Below are 14583 nucleotides of genomic sequence, written 5' to 3'. Positions count from 1 at the left end.
TTCTGCTGTCCACTAGCTCCTGTCTTTTTAGATGCATGTGTGCGTGTTGCTAACTTTGCCTGCCTAAACTTTCTTTTAAGTTTGAGTTGCTTTGTCTCTAATGACTTTTAAAAGTGACTTCCTCCCACACCGGCACAAAATTATGTTAAGAAACTGAATAACTGTATCTGTAATGGCAGCATATATGCATACTGATGTGTGTGTGTGTGTGTGTGTGTGTGTGTGTGTGTGTGTGTGTGTGTCGTACACCGAGGCATTGGCGCACACAGACGGACGGGGACATCTCGGTAGAGTCGTCTCTGTATTCTTGCCCTGTTGAACGGATGACTTTCCCTCAGTGATAATGTGGAGCCTCTATCTTAGGCGGGAGCGCTGACGTCTATTAGATCTATAAATCATGTTAGGCGAGGGGTGGGGGGAGCAGGGTGGGGGGGAGGAGAGGGGGTGCGGTGGGAGCTCAGGGTCGTAAATCTCATTACCTGAGACTGCTGCCGACCCCCCCGCCGCCTTACCCTGTCCTCAATCTCTCCCATTATCAGCTGACCTTGACCGCCAACGCAGACACTTACACTCAATCAGAGCTGCGGAGGGTGTGTGTGCATGTCTGCGTGTGTGTGTGTGTTTACCTGTCAAATTTGTGCCGTGATATTTGAGGCCCCCTCTCCCCCTCCCTTTCTTAAATGAGGCTCGGGATTTTTTAATGAAAATATCAGTTTATTCTTGCTCCTGTCATCTTGTCATTGGCTTGTTTCCATTGGGCCTGTCTGTCTGTCACTAGGCTCTTAAAGGTGTACACACACACACACACAATTCACTTTTAAACATTTGCATGCTTCTCTATCATCTTTTAGGACTATACAATCTGTTAAACGGTACGCTCTTTCGCTCAATATAGAATTAGTAGCACACAATAAATGAGAGCACCTTTAAAGGCCAGTAGTGCTTGATTGATAAAATTATCATTTATAAGCAGAAATGACCCATATGGTGAACTTCCGGTAATGAGCTTATAGATTAAATGCCTCGCAACAGCACAAAAATAGAGCTGCGGCACAGACTTGTTATGTCTGAAGTTATAATTTCTCTTTTTGCCCTGGTTACAGAGCAGATTGCTTCTGTTCTGGTGAGCTGAGTCACTTTCCAAGCTGCTGTGAAACGGCTCATAAACGCACACCTGTAAGCACATCATGGTTCATTTAAAGTCTAATGATGTAATGTTGAAACACAGACCTGTGACTGTGTAACGCTCGTGCTTTAACCACTGCCTGTCTGTCTGTAAAGCTGAGTATGTGTTCACATAGCAAATCATGTATTTATCATGTGTTCAGAAACATCATTTAGTTTTCCCAGTTTTGTATTCAAAAAAAATGTTCATGACATTTATTTTTAGCCTAACTAGCAGTCAGGCTTTTGGCAGTGTTGGTCTGTCTGTCAGTCCAACACTTCAGGCTGAAATATCTCAACAGCTGTTGGATGGATTACTTTGTTAAATTCATGGTCCCTAGAGGATCCCTCTGACTTTGGTGACGCAATGACTCTAACTTGGCCAATATTTGTGGTTTTGAGTGAAATGCCTTTCCAATCAGTGGATGTATTGCCATGAAATGTTGCAGAAATATGCATGTCCCCCTGAGGATAAACGGTAAAAATGTTGGTGTTTTGGTGCCATCATCTTTGTTATTCAAATCCTTGCTTAACCTACAACATTCCCATCAGTCTGAGCTTTGTGTGCACTGCTAATTAGCATGCTAGCATGCCAAACTAAGATGGTTAATATGCATATAAATATGTTAGCATGCTAGCAGGCGATTCAGTACAATATAGCACAACATTTGGCAAGATGTGTTAAAGAACTTTAAGATTTACTTTGTAAAATTGGTTTGAGCTTAACTTTGTGGTAAGCGCCAATTAGCAAATGTTGGAATGCTAACACGCCAAACTCAGATGGTGACCATGAACATGAACAATACTGCTGAACAGCAACATGTTCAATACAGCATCCGGCAAAACGTAGCAGCTGTACTTACACGTACAGCTGTTTTGTTACAATTAGCAATTGTTAGCATGCTAAACTAAGACGATGATGCAAAGAAATACCTGGTAAAACATCAGCATGTTAGCTTTGTTGTTGTGAGCATGCTGGTGTTAGCATTCAGTCTCTAGCTCAATACTTGGTACTTGGTATACTTTGACAGAGCTGCTAGCAAAGCTGTTTAACTCTTGTTTAAACTAATTGATGACATTAAATTGCTATAGATATCGTCTGTTGTGCAACAAATTGATCAGAATGGAATTAATCTGTAATATATTTTCATGATCATCATGTCAATTTGTCGCAAAGCCTAAATTGTATTATAGGATGATTTGTGGTATTGTACTAACTAATTGCCTTTTTTCTGAATTATTACATTTACATTTTAAACGCTGCACAACCTGATTTGGTTATGCCGTATTTACATAATTGTTGAGGCCTAAAAAGCAAATTTGAATGTGAATGAGAGAAAAGGGGGCTACATTCAAAGCAGGAATATTGTAATTACACGGCATGTGCTTTGCCAGCTGCATGCTGCTGTTCAGTTTGTTATAATAAAGTGTTATATTATTGTTTATGAAAGCAATTATTCAGCTGAACTGTTGATCTTCTTGCTTTGCACAACTCCGAGCAACACTCCTTCGGTCTTCTTGCTTCTCGTTAAAAACTTTAGTCAGGCTCATAACTCGACACCTGTTGACATCGCAAGCCGGACCTTTAATCGGCTTGGATACAGCGAGCGTGATGTAGAGGGGAGTGCAGCTCGTGCCCGAGGGAAAATACTTCCTTTAGGCACCAGCAGCTACATAAACTTGGCAAAACTTTCGACAAACAAAATAAAAGTGCCGTCCAGGTCACATACGGTGAAATGTCTTTTTGTTGTGTAAATTAAGTCTCTGGCGGTGCCCTTGGTTTCTGTGCTGACTGGCTGAGATCTCCAACTGCGCTCTGACTAGCGGCACCAGTGGAACAGACATAATGAATGTTAGGCTTCCACACAGAGTCTGGCGCTGCTTGCAGTCTCCATATTTCTCCACACTTCTCTTGTCAGTTTCTCTCCTTCCTCCTCCTCCTCCTCTCTTGCCTTTTCTGGTTTCTTTTGTGCTTTTTTTGCCCTGGTTTTTCCTGCTCTCTCTTCGCTAAAGCAACTTATTACTTTGCACAGGAAGCTTTTGTGCCGTTAAATAAAAAAAATCATCCCGCGTAATTTCATCTGTCACCTCGGGAACATGGCAGTGTGTCCTTACGTAATCAACTCTAGTCTTTTCAAGAAAAGGAAATGATTCGACTGCTGACACACAAAAAAATTATAATTTAATTAGAATTAATCAAATTAAAAGTGGCCTCGTTGTGCAAGTGATGATAATTCCGTCTGCAGTCTCTTCCTCCTCAGATCATTTCTTCCACTCTGCCACTTCCTCCAATGCATCTTAATGGGTTTTCACGCCTGGAGCAGATTCAAGGCCGGAGCAGGAATATGCTGCATTGTGATATATCTGGCTGGTTCAATAATAACTCATATGACAACAGTCCTGGCTATCACACAACCACCAAACTGTCACTGTTCCACCCCTGTGCCTTTGGGTGACAAGTTCACCCTGAATAATTTAGCCACAGTAGTCGGGGAGCGAGTTTGCCCAGAGGAAGCTCTTGAAAAGTACATCATGTCTACCCCAAGGCTTGATTCATAGGACGGTGACAGCCTCAGTCATGTCTGGTAGCTGCGGATGCGTGCGGCACTAATCACCAGTAAATCCAGGTCCATCACAGCGTAAGAGAGGACATGACCCGCGGCATTGGATCTCTGTGTTCACCAACACTAACTAAGGAAGTTCGATTCTGAAATAAACACTTTACCTGGACGGAAAAGTCTCGAAACAGCTCAATACTCAGAGGTTATTTAGGCTGGAATTATAGTTTAGCCCAAAAATTCAAAAATGCATCCTGCTGATTGGTTGACCTCAGATGTATGAAGGAAAAAGCCTGCAAACATCTCTGAACAACCCGTGTAGACGTGCATCTACAGCATGTGAGGATCAGTACCAGCTGTAATTCGTAGTTCGACATACAGTAAGAGGGTAGAAAGTGACACCTCCTCTTTGTCAATGCAGCTTGACTACATATAGTATGTGATATTCAAATATGTTCTCACACAATATGTCATTAACTGCTGCTGAGCGTCTCTCAATGAAAACAAAAGAAAAAACATATGTAGCGTGGGATCACCGGAGTTGTTAACGCATAATGTAAGTACACAATTCAACAAAAAACTGAGAGTAAGCTCTAATTGTTCTTGAATGTTCCATTTTATATCTTTAAAGCACCTGTGGGTGGGATATGAAACTTTTCTTTGGTGCCCCCTGTGGTAGACGACAGTGCTCACCCTGAATCCAAACCAGTCCTCACCGGGATAATCCAATCTCTCTTAAAACAATATATTCAGAATGATTTGGAGGACGCAACAACTGCATGAAAAAAAATCACCCGTGTTGTTTTTAAAGCTTCACGTGACAAGTTGCTGTAAGAACGTCAAAACATCCAAACTTGTAACTGCAGTCAGTGAATGTATATTTACGTGTAGGCTTCATTTTGTGTCCGGAACTACAGTTTCAAACCACAGATCAGAAAAGATGTCATTGGTAAAAAGTAAATTAATCTAATGCTGTGTATATATATTTCTGCTTGTGTGATTATATTCCATGGATACCTGCATGAGTCGCTTCACGATGGACAGTAACGTTGTTCTGATTCCAATTGTGATATTTACTGTGAGAAAGTTGTAACATTTGACCTTCTTTTGCTTTGTTTTGTCTGTATCGCCAATATATGTTATGATACACACTGATCATTACACTTGGTGACTCTAATTTCTATACTTCCCTGTTCAGTGTCACTGCCCAGACAGCAAAATTGTACCAGACACGTTCATCCGGCCCATATACTGTGTGAAATGATGCCACTGTTTGCCAGATCTGAGCCAACCGAATAAACCCAAACTGGCCAAATCCAGCCCATAGAGTGAGCTGTGGCCTGGACTTGGACAAGTTCTGATTCAATTGGTTCGCTCTTGTCTGACATGTGGACCTGCTGTGGGCTGCTTGTGGGTTGGTTCTGGCAAACGGGAGTGGATCACCCAAGTGCCATCATTCCATGTGGACCAGATCTTGGCCACATGTAATGATACTATGAGGCTGAAGCCTTCAGCCAATCCCATGCACTTGGCAAAAGGTAATATATGCCAATTACCAGTGATACTAAAATAAATAGTATTAACTTTATCTCCTTTCTAGCTCTTCATTCTGTCACACACACACACACACACACACACACACACACACACACACACACACACACACACACACACACACACACATTCCACCAGTGTCCTGTTCCGCTCTGCCGGGCTCCCAGGACCACCTGAGGGTACCACATCACAGGTTTGTTTTTCCTGTATCTGCTCCATCAGAGAGGAGCAGGCCTCATTAGTGTGTGGCCCCTGTAGGGTCCTGGGGCATCTCAACCCACACAGCCAACCTCCAGTGGCCCCCTGGGCCCCGAGCCCCAAACACAACAAATCACTGAAACAAAAACGCATGCTAGCATCCCTAATGCCCGAATCTTTACACTTCAAAAACACAATTATGCTAATGCCAGGAATCATTTGCCATTCCAACTCTGATTTAATGCGGCCTTTTAGTGGGGAAAGCTAATTAGAGGCTTTAATTAACATGTGCGACACAAACTGAAGAGAAGTGCGAAGGAGCCTGTCGATCACGGAGGAGCACAGCGAGAGCGGAGAAAGAGGGAAGGCGAGGAAGGGAAGTCTGAAAGCTATGCAAATGAGGCGAGGGAGCGCCACGGGGAAGCGCGGATCTCTGCCGCTACAACGGTTTCTGTAAATATCACCGTGACCCGCAGACTGAGTGGAGTCATCTCATTAACACAGATTGGAAGGTGTCACCAGAGCTCAGCCCACGAGGGTCAGCGCTGATACGATGCAACCTGAGCTCAGCTGAAGGTGCCATCATTAAAACTGTTACAAAACGCAGGATTTGAGCTCGTGTTCTGTAATGCAAATATTCTATTCCGGTCACATCAGCCTTTTCCTGTATAACCACCGCAGGGCAGATGGCCTGCTGCACTGCTGGACACTGACTACACCTCTATAGCTGCAGACATACATGCTGCCTGGATGCACACTGTGATTGCATTCATAGGCTTCACACAGCCGGTGTGCAGGTTTCTGTAAATTAAACGGCGGCATGCAGACACAGGAGCCATCTCATTAGCGCAGATTGGAAGGTGAACTCTGCCTTATTGTTGCAGCTCAGGTTACCATCACCATTACAACAGGTAAAGGCAGACGGATAGCAAAGTAATCTCCTCGGGTGTTCCTGCAGTGCTGCAGCTCTACTGCTGAAAAATAAACTGGGCCAAACGGAAAAACAGAAGATTGAAATAGAAGATAGGAGGAGAAAGTAGGAAACCTGAAGGAAATGTATCCATTAACTTCTCAGCTTTTTATTCTGTCTTCACTTCGATTTACATTTTCGCAAAGTTCTACCGCACGGGGAATCCACTTTAATATCTAATATAAAGACGTTTCAGGGCTTTATTCATTTCTCATTTTTATTGGTTGAAGTACTTTCCGTGCCGCCAGTTTAAAGTGGTTCTTTTTGGAATTTCATTAAAACCCATTAGGGAGCTGGGTGGGATGTAATTTCCATACTTGATCTATGTGACAATAGTTCTGTTTAAACTATTACCCCCTGATTAGTAGGTTATATATTGCTCGGCGATGGCGTCAGCAGTTTTAACATTTTCCGTATAATCTTTTTTTTTACAACAGAGCTTTTTATGTGAGGTGGTTTTAATTTACTTTAATTTCTTTTTGTACACTTGATCAAGTCAAGGTTCCATTTTCATTGCACTTTTTTTTTCATAAAAAACACATTATCGCTTAGTTGATTCTGAATTCATCTTGTTTCAAGCTTTCAATTAAAATGTACAGTTCGGCCTTGTTTTTAAAGGCTATGCACTGAAGGAAATAGTCTCTTTGCTGCAGGCTGAAGTCATTCGCCTCCACAGTGCAGAAATCTGACAACGTGGCTTCAATCGTGTCCGGGCTCTACAGGTTTCCCTCTCGGGGATCAATGCAGCAGCAGGGGAGCGAAAGGCAGAAGGGAAATGCGCCGCTTCTCTGATGGTTACATGTGTTCCACTTTAAAATTCATTGAAAGAACAGTCCAGCAAAGACCTGGGTGAGTACTACAGTTTCGGAATATTGATCTCCACTTTCTGAGTTCTTGACTGCTTTCAGCTGGTTGGTGCACGTTAACCAAAGAATCTGCACACAGTCGTTGTATTTCTGCATATACAGATGTCAATGATGAGGAAAATGCATCACTAAGACTAAACTTATATGTCTCATGAAATCAAACCAATGTTTTGACAATAAAAACATCACCGTTTACTGTTCACGCTCCAAAATGAGCATTTCCTGCTGCTGCTGGTTCAATTTTGAAGTGTTCAATGGGAAAAACATCTGCATCTAAGACAGCCGGGTTTTTGGGCATTTTTTGTCAGCTAATCAGTGTTACGTATTTTGTTACACATACTTAGAAACCCAAATGACTGGATAGGTTGATTGCCACTGTCTTCCACAACGTCACATGGGACCATTGGAGAGTACAGGTGACAGGCCTTTGTCTTCACAAGGTGAAACGTCACCATTAGAGTACGTTTACGTACCAAAAATACTTGGTTAGGTTTAGGAAGAGGACATTGTTTAGGTTAAAATAAGTAAATTATATAAAATCAAGTTACGTAACACAAGTTAAAATAAGTCAGTTTTGACTTTTGGTTCTCCACACGACTCTAATAGCAGAGGGGTGAAAGTCTACGTGTGTTTGACCCGTCGATCCACTCCAGCCTATGCAGACATTGTCACTCTCTATGCTTCCTCCTTTGCTCCCATCATTATAATTATGGCCACAGGAAGTCACTGCCTCACAGTGAATCTGCTTGCAAAGAAAAACATTTTTGGGTTGATTTCAGAGCAGCTACAGTGAGCTGTGACATGCTGCAAACCTCCAACTCTTCAGCGAGGTAACCAAGTTCAATCTGGCTGCTGTGCTGATAGTCCACCTGCCATGTGCAGCATTAAATTGCGTTTGCAGCTTTTATTGACAGGCCTCTTTATCAAAACAACCTCAGTTTGTTTGTCTGCGCTGTAGGATATACCAGTTTTTCTTTCGTTGTATTTCAGACGAGGTAGCTGCCCAGCAAGTGTCTCCTGTAGTGGCTAAATCAACTAGGAGTGAGATCTTTTAGGACGGCCACTGTAAGAGTTCATTCTGTTTTTCTTCTGCAGTATATCATATATAAGTGAGTACTGAATTGAACCCTTGAAACTGTGACCATAAACCATCATAAATGCACTGAAGGATCACTTGTCTTGTCATTCCTAACACATCTGCTCACACTTCATAATGGCTGATGTACACTTTGGGCCACCATCCATCATTTCAAGGATCTTTGTTATTAATCTTTGACAGGAGACAGTAAGAAGAGTGAGGCTCACCTCAGTGTTCATTTTTCTGACAGGCAACAGTCTTCCTGGTACATCATGTCCTCTTGACCTGCAGACAAAATATTCAGAGGAAAAAACAGCGAGACATTCAGTGTTGCAGGAATATTAATCTCATTCCTGCCAACCTACATGCTGACATGTTTTTAGCCTGGAGGTAGACATCTCTGCCAAGCTGCAGTTTTACCAGTTCTATCATCTTCAGAGTTTGAACAAACATTTGTGCCTAATGTAGTAAAATGTTTGAATATAATATGAGCTATGGCTTCTGTTAAATTTTAGCTTACAACTGGTCCATTTTCAGTGAATACCCCACATTATTACATACTTATATCAGCTTTTATCCATCTAAAGTATCGTGCACATAACATAACCTTCGATGTACAGGGTCGATAACTAAATAGAAGACAGATACATGCATACAAACGAATAAACACAAACAATTGTACGTAACCTTTGTAACATTTTCAAGAAAGTAGCTATAACCAGTGCTCTAATGTTTCCTGTAGTGATTTAGCACCAGAATGATCATTCAGGAGCTAATTTGTTTTTGGTAAATGTTCCGTTTTTGTTCTCATACTGTCACTTTTGGTTTTGGGTTGGTTTGTTTCGGTGAAACAACTGCTAAAATCCATTGTATGTTAGCAAATGGCAGACAAAGTTAGCCACTGGCAAGCTTACGTGGTGGATTTAGCTAATGAGTCAGATATTTTGGTGGTGGAGACCAAAAATGGAGCAAACAGAAGAGCGAGTACTAATACACAGCTCGACAAATGATAAGGTTGCTGAATGTATAAATAGTGAACTGTTTGCTTGCGGGCCTCAATGTGATGATAGGTCAGTGTTTTAATGTGTTTTAAAGCTTGTTTCTATTGCACTCAGGTGGCAAAAAAAACTGTTACTGCAATGTTTGAGCTGTAAAATTATTAGAATATTTATAAAATTTAAGACAAAAATCACTTAAATTAACCATCTGATGTCTGTGAAAGCCTGAAAGCCTGAGATGATGCACTTTCATGCTGTAGTAAAGCATTTTTACTATTCTAACTGTTTCTTATTAACGTTTTCTGAGACATCCTTTTTTTTTTCTTCAAAAAAATCAAATGTATTGCAAAATTGTGAGATTGCATTACGGATTTAGAAAACTACTCTATGTTGCCTGATGGAGGCACTATGATCTCTTACTTAAAAGGCCACAGCTGCATTGCTGTTGGTCTTAAAGGTGATACATCCTGCGACTGATTTGCCTGAACTTTGTACTTGATTTAATTGGTGACATGTTTTCTGATGAATTAACAGTCATTGACCTGCATTTTGTTGATTCACCCCACAATTAATTAAACAATCAGCAACATTCGTCAGTCGTGTGTATTTTGAGGCTTCAAAGCGGCCTTATTAGCTCCGGCACCCGTCTGCAGACAGGATGTATCAACAAGGTGCTCCGGTTTAAAACACTCTCTGAATTAACAATGCAGCAGGGCACATCCACTTTGAGGCATCACTCTCAAAGTCAGTGACTATTAAGTGGTTATAAAACATGTCCTTCACTAATATGATACAGCAGAAACTTATTTGTCTGAGGACATCAGGGATGGATGGCAGTGCAGGAGGTGAGCTAATACTGAGACTATAAACCTCGCAGATACCTTCAGATCCCTCCTGTCGTGAAAAAGATAGGATTTAAGAAGTGGTGGAATGAATGTAAGTATTTGTACTTTGCACTTGACAGCTATTACTTTATGGATCAAGAAACAAATTTAAAAACACATAATACTGATAACAGAAGAGAATGTGTTGTCAACCTTTAAGGCTCGATGACAAACAATCAGTATCTCGTCGGTGGGCCTTTGTCTGTCAATCAATCATCAATTCATGATGTCCCATAAGATTGTTTCAATTTATTGACTTTTTGAGGTCCAAAGATGGGTAAGTATTCAGTATTTGGACATAGAGAAACTTATATTCAAATTCTTCAAATGAATACAGATTGCACAGGACTCTGGATTAAAACACTAATATAGAACTATATATCTATCACTTGGTTGATATTGATCTATCACAGACTTATCGCTATCGACCTATATGATCTCAGATATCCACAGGTGTTAAAACAATGCAAAAGATGCATCAGGAAATTTCTAGTTGTTAAATTCCCGGTGACGTTTACTGTTTCAGTGAAATTATGTCATTAAGGACAACAAAGTCCATTGTTAACCTGCCTCCTTAACATATCTTTGTCAGAAATGTTTGATAGTTTGACATGTGAGGGCTCATTGCAAAGAAATGTGTTTATATCAGCTGGAAATCATTTACTTCCTAATACAAAACTCTGACTCAATCAGCTACAATAATATAAAGACCCGAGTTGCAACATTTAAGTGATTAGAAAAGAAGCTATTTTAATAATCAAATTATTCAGAGTCATTTGTTAAACTAAAAGGCCAGATATTTGTTGGTCTCAGCTTCTCAAATGTGGGGATTTGTTGCTTCTCTTTTTCACGTGACAGTTATTGAAATATCTTGTGTTCTGGACTGACGTCAACGTGAGTAAATGTTTGATCAATAATCGGCAGATAAATTGACAAAGATAACTGTTGCAGCGCTAATGATGAGTACTTTTTAAACTGAAAAGTACATTTCTAGTAAGATTTCGAATTAATGATTTTTACTGTATTTACAATGGAGTATTTTAAAATGAGTTGGAATTTTACAACAAACAGCTGCTTAATTAATGGTTTCTAAAGCATTTGATTGTTTGTTAACAGTGAAATAACTCTTTACAGAGTTTATAACTCTGAATGTACCATTGATAAATGGTTATTACAAAGAGTTGCTTTTACTTCAAGGTCTGATTACTTCTTCACTCCATCACAACATATTATGGTCATGGTCCAGCAGTACAATAACACTGGTTGTGTTAAAAAAAAAAAAAAACATGTCTGCTGCCCTGAAGTAGAGATTAGAAAAACCAGGCCTTCCCTTAAGGGCGCACCCATACTTGTCTCTGTCCCGAAAGAGCAATAAACTCAAAGAGAATTCTCATTATGTCAGTAAACAGTATTTCATAGCGCTCATGAAGAAATCAATATAATGTAGAGAGGTTTGGAGCTGAAAAAAACGAAACAAAATGGTAGCGTTGCTGAGGTTGGCATCAGAGGGGCCTTTATAGTGAACTTGATTAAAAGAAAATTGCTTTCAAGTGCTCTCAGCAGGCTGGGAGGTTGAGTGGGAGTGCTCTCGTGTGCAGCGCCGGTGGAGTTTCACAAACTAGGCTTTCAGGGGTGAGGAAACAAGATGAAGAAATGCTTTGAAACCGCCGGAAGACAAAGGATGTGGAGGCAGTGGTGACATTGTGGCGCAATATTACCGCTATTATCATTTTCAATACATTTTCATTTACGCGCCACTTCTGAGAGCGGCGAGATGAATTTCATGTCAGTCTTTTTTTCCCACTAAGTCGCTGGGATGAAAGGAGTTTATGTTGCTATGTAAAAAAAGAACTTTGTAATAAGAACTCGGTCTCCCTGCTTCTCACTGTAACTACAGGGGGAATTAAAAAAAAGAGGAAGGAAGTTTGTGCATAAAATAGAGCCCGGCCCCAAAGAATGAAATCACATAATTGTAGATTTTAGCTTGTTAAGTATTCACCTGCCAGGAGTGTCGGATGGATGGGGTCTTTAATTTTGGAACCGTCAAATGTGTGTAATTTATTCCCCCTTGAATTCAAGATGACATCAGGGGGATCAACTGCTCGCCCTGATTTCCATGAAACATTCGCCTAATTGGCTTTTAAAGGGTGGAGTGAGCGCTGGTGAATAATTTAACTGCTCGGGTTTTTAAAGTGAGTCTCGACTTTGGTGAGAACACTATCGGAAATCCATTACTGTGCAGGGTTAAACTTTGTTTTTCCAGAATATTTGCATTTGATTTCAACTTAGTTTCCTCGCCCAGGAAACTCATTAAGACATTTTGTAAGTCTGGTCAGGTGTGAACCCACCGACACCGAGGAAATAAGAAAAATAAACATAACGTAGCTTCTGTTTTCTTGTAACAACTCCTTTGAAACAATGAACTACGTGATTTTTTTGCTTTTCTAACGCTTTTTCATATTCGTCTGTGTGTATAGGTCGAGAGGATCAAAGGATCTTTAAAGAATGAGAATTATTCAACGTTTCACCTCTCTGCTTTGGCTTTTCTTTGATTCACGGTGTTTTTAGCATACTGTGTAAACATATTCACCAGTATCTGAACACCATCTGAAATTCATTTGCATACGCACCATGGTGTAACACAGTAAACAACAGGCTCCGGTGAGATTTAACCACAAGTAGTCTTCTGATAGAGCCGCCTCATGTGATTACGTGATAATTAACTGTAGGCGTGTGTGTGTGTCACTTTTTGCTTGTGTTAATTTTGATTGTATTTTTTAAATAAAAAGGTGCAATACATAAGAATTGGGCCACTTGTTGAATTCATACTCAACAAAACGGGGGCAGCATATCACCAGCGTAAGCACCTGCTGCTGACGTTAGCTCAGTTAGCCGTGCAGCTAGTGGTTGGTGCAAAATTCTTACACATTGCACCTTTAACTCTTCCGTTTGTTCGTTCGTTCGTTTTCTTCCGCTTTATCCATGCGGGTTGCGGGTGATGTTACCGCTTTTATACCACCCTTTTCAAGGTGGAGCGGGGATACTGGGGCCAAATCCAGTGGCTCTATGGGCGAAGGCCAGGGTACTCCCTGGATGAGACGCCAGCTCATCGCAGGGCCATTTCTTGAATTGATTGAGGTGTGATTTCTTTTTTGCTTGTGATTGAATCAGTTGAGATCAGCGTTCATCCCGTTAGATAAGAATATTTATACCCCTCTCATATTTGTGTATGAAGCTGCATCGGGCAGAAGGTTAGCTTAGCTTAGTATAAAGGCTGGAAATCAGTAATCATTTATCTGACGGAGGTTTGTGAAAGTTCGAATCTACGTCCTCGACCACGGCAAAAGTAATCAACTCTGTACTGTATTGATAAATCCACAGCGCTGTCCCTGGTGCTGAAGCAGCAGACAGATTTGTAACTGGCTTTTTTCTCTCGTGCCCGCCCTTCTGTCAGTTTCATTTCGGATCTCTAATATTCTGGAAACTATACACAATACTATACACACGAATAAGGCCTATTTAGGATCGATTTTGACTTTAGGGGTTAATTAGATTTCCCAATTGAAAAGTCATGAGAGGTGGGTTGAAGGTTGTTTGATTGAACAGCCGTGGTTGAAACTTTTTAATGATCTCAGAGTGCAACAGACAAAAATAATAAATGAACTAATTAGGCCCCTAACACAACGATCAAGCTCTTGGGCCGCCGACTGAAAAGGTCAGCTATGAATACTTAATTTTTATGCCTATATACTCTATAGATTAGTGTCCTTTTCATGATCTAAGTGACAAGTAAAAATGTGTTGTCGCAGAAGTGTGAGAGGATCATATAGACACACTGATGCCTGCGCTGTCCCTGTAATATTTCTATATTTATTCAGTAGCAAAATTAAGGGTTGGAGCGATCCCCTCCTTAAAAAAGACTACATCAAGTTGTTTTTTCCTCCTTTTTCCAGCCTTTCTCGCTAAGCCAAGCTCACCAACTGCTGACTGTAGCTGCATGAGAGTGGTGTCAATCTTCACATCCCCCGATTTTCCCAAAATGTCCAATTATTCCATCCCAATCCCCAGCATGCTCCCGGATGAAAGGCAGGGAATCGCTCTGGATGCATCGCCAGTCTGCTGCAGCTCTAACAGGCACAAGTCATTAAATTTTAAGGGATCCACTCTGCAAAATGTGATAATTTCATCACCCAGACAGCCTACAATACTTCTGTTGAGTTTGTGAATCGCTCACTTGGAGTCCCCGAGAGTTTATTTTGGAAAAGAAACTCTGTGAGACGCGGCTGACAGTCGACTAGTAGTGACTTGGCGTT

General features: G+C 41.0%; 1 long non-coding RNA gene across 1 annotated transcript in view; it reads right to left on the bottom strand.

Moving 5' to 3' along the window:
• LOC115595742 (uncharacterized) overlaps nucleotides 1-14583 on the bottom strand; it is a 56898-nt gene that overhangs the window by 37625 nt on the left and 4690 nt on the right. Inside the window, exon 2 of the long non-coding RNA XR_003986774.1 lies at nucleotides 8616-8673. This is a non-coding gene — a long non-coding RNA (uncharacterized LOC115595742). The remainder of the gene's footprint in view (nucleotides 1-8615; nucleotides 8674-14583) is intronic.

This window comes from Sparus aurata, chromosome 14 (genome assembly GCF_900880675.1).
Source record: "Sparus aurata chromosome 14, fSpaAur1.1, whole genome shotgun sequence".
Taxonomy (NCBI): domain Eukaryota; kingdom Metazoa; phylum Chordata; class Actinopteri; order Spariformes; family Sparidae; genus Sparus; species Sparus aurata.
Note: the sequence above shows the minus strand (reverse complement) of the source record. Positions and strands in the feature narration are given on the sequence as shown.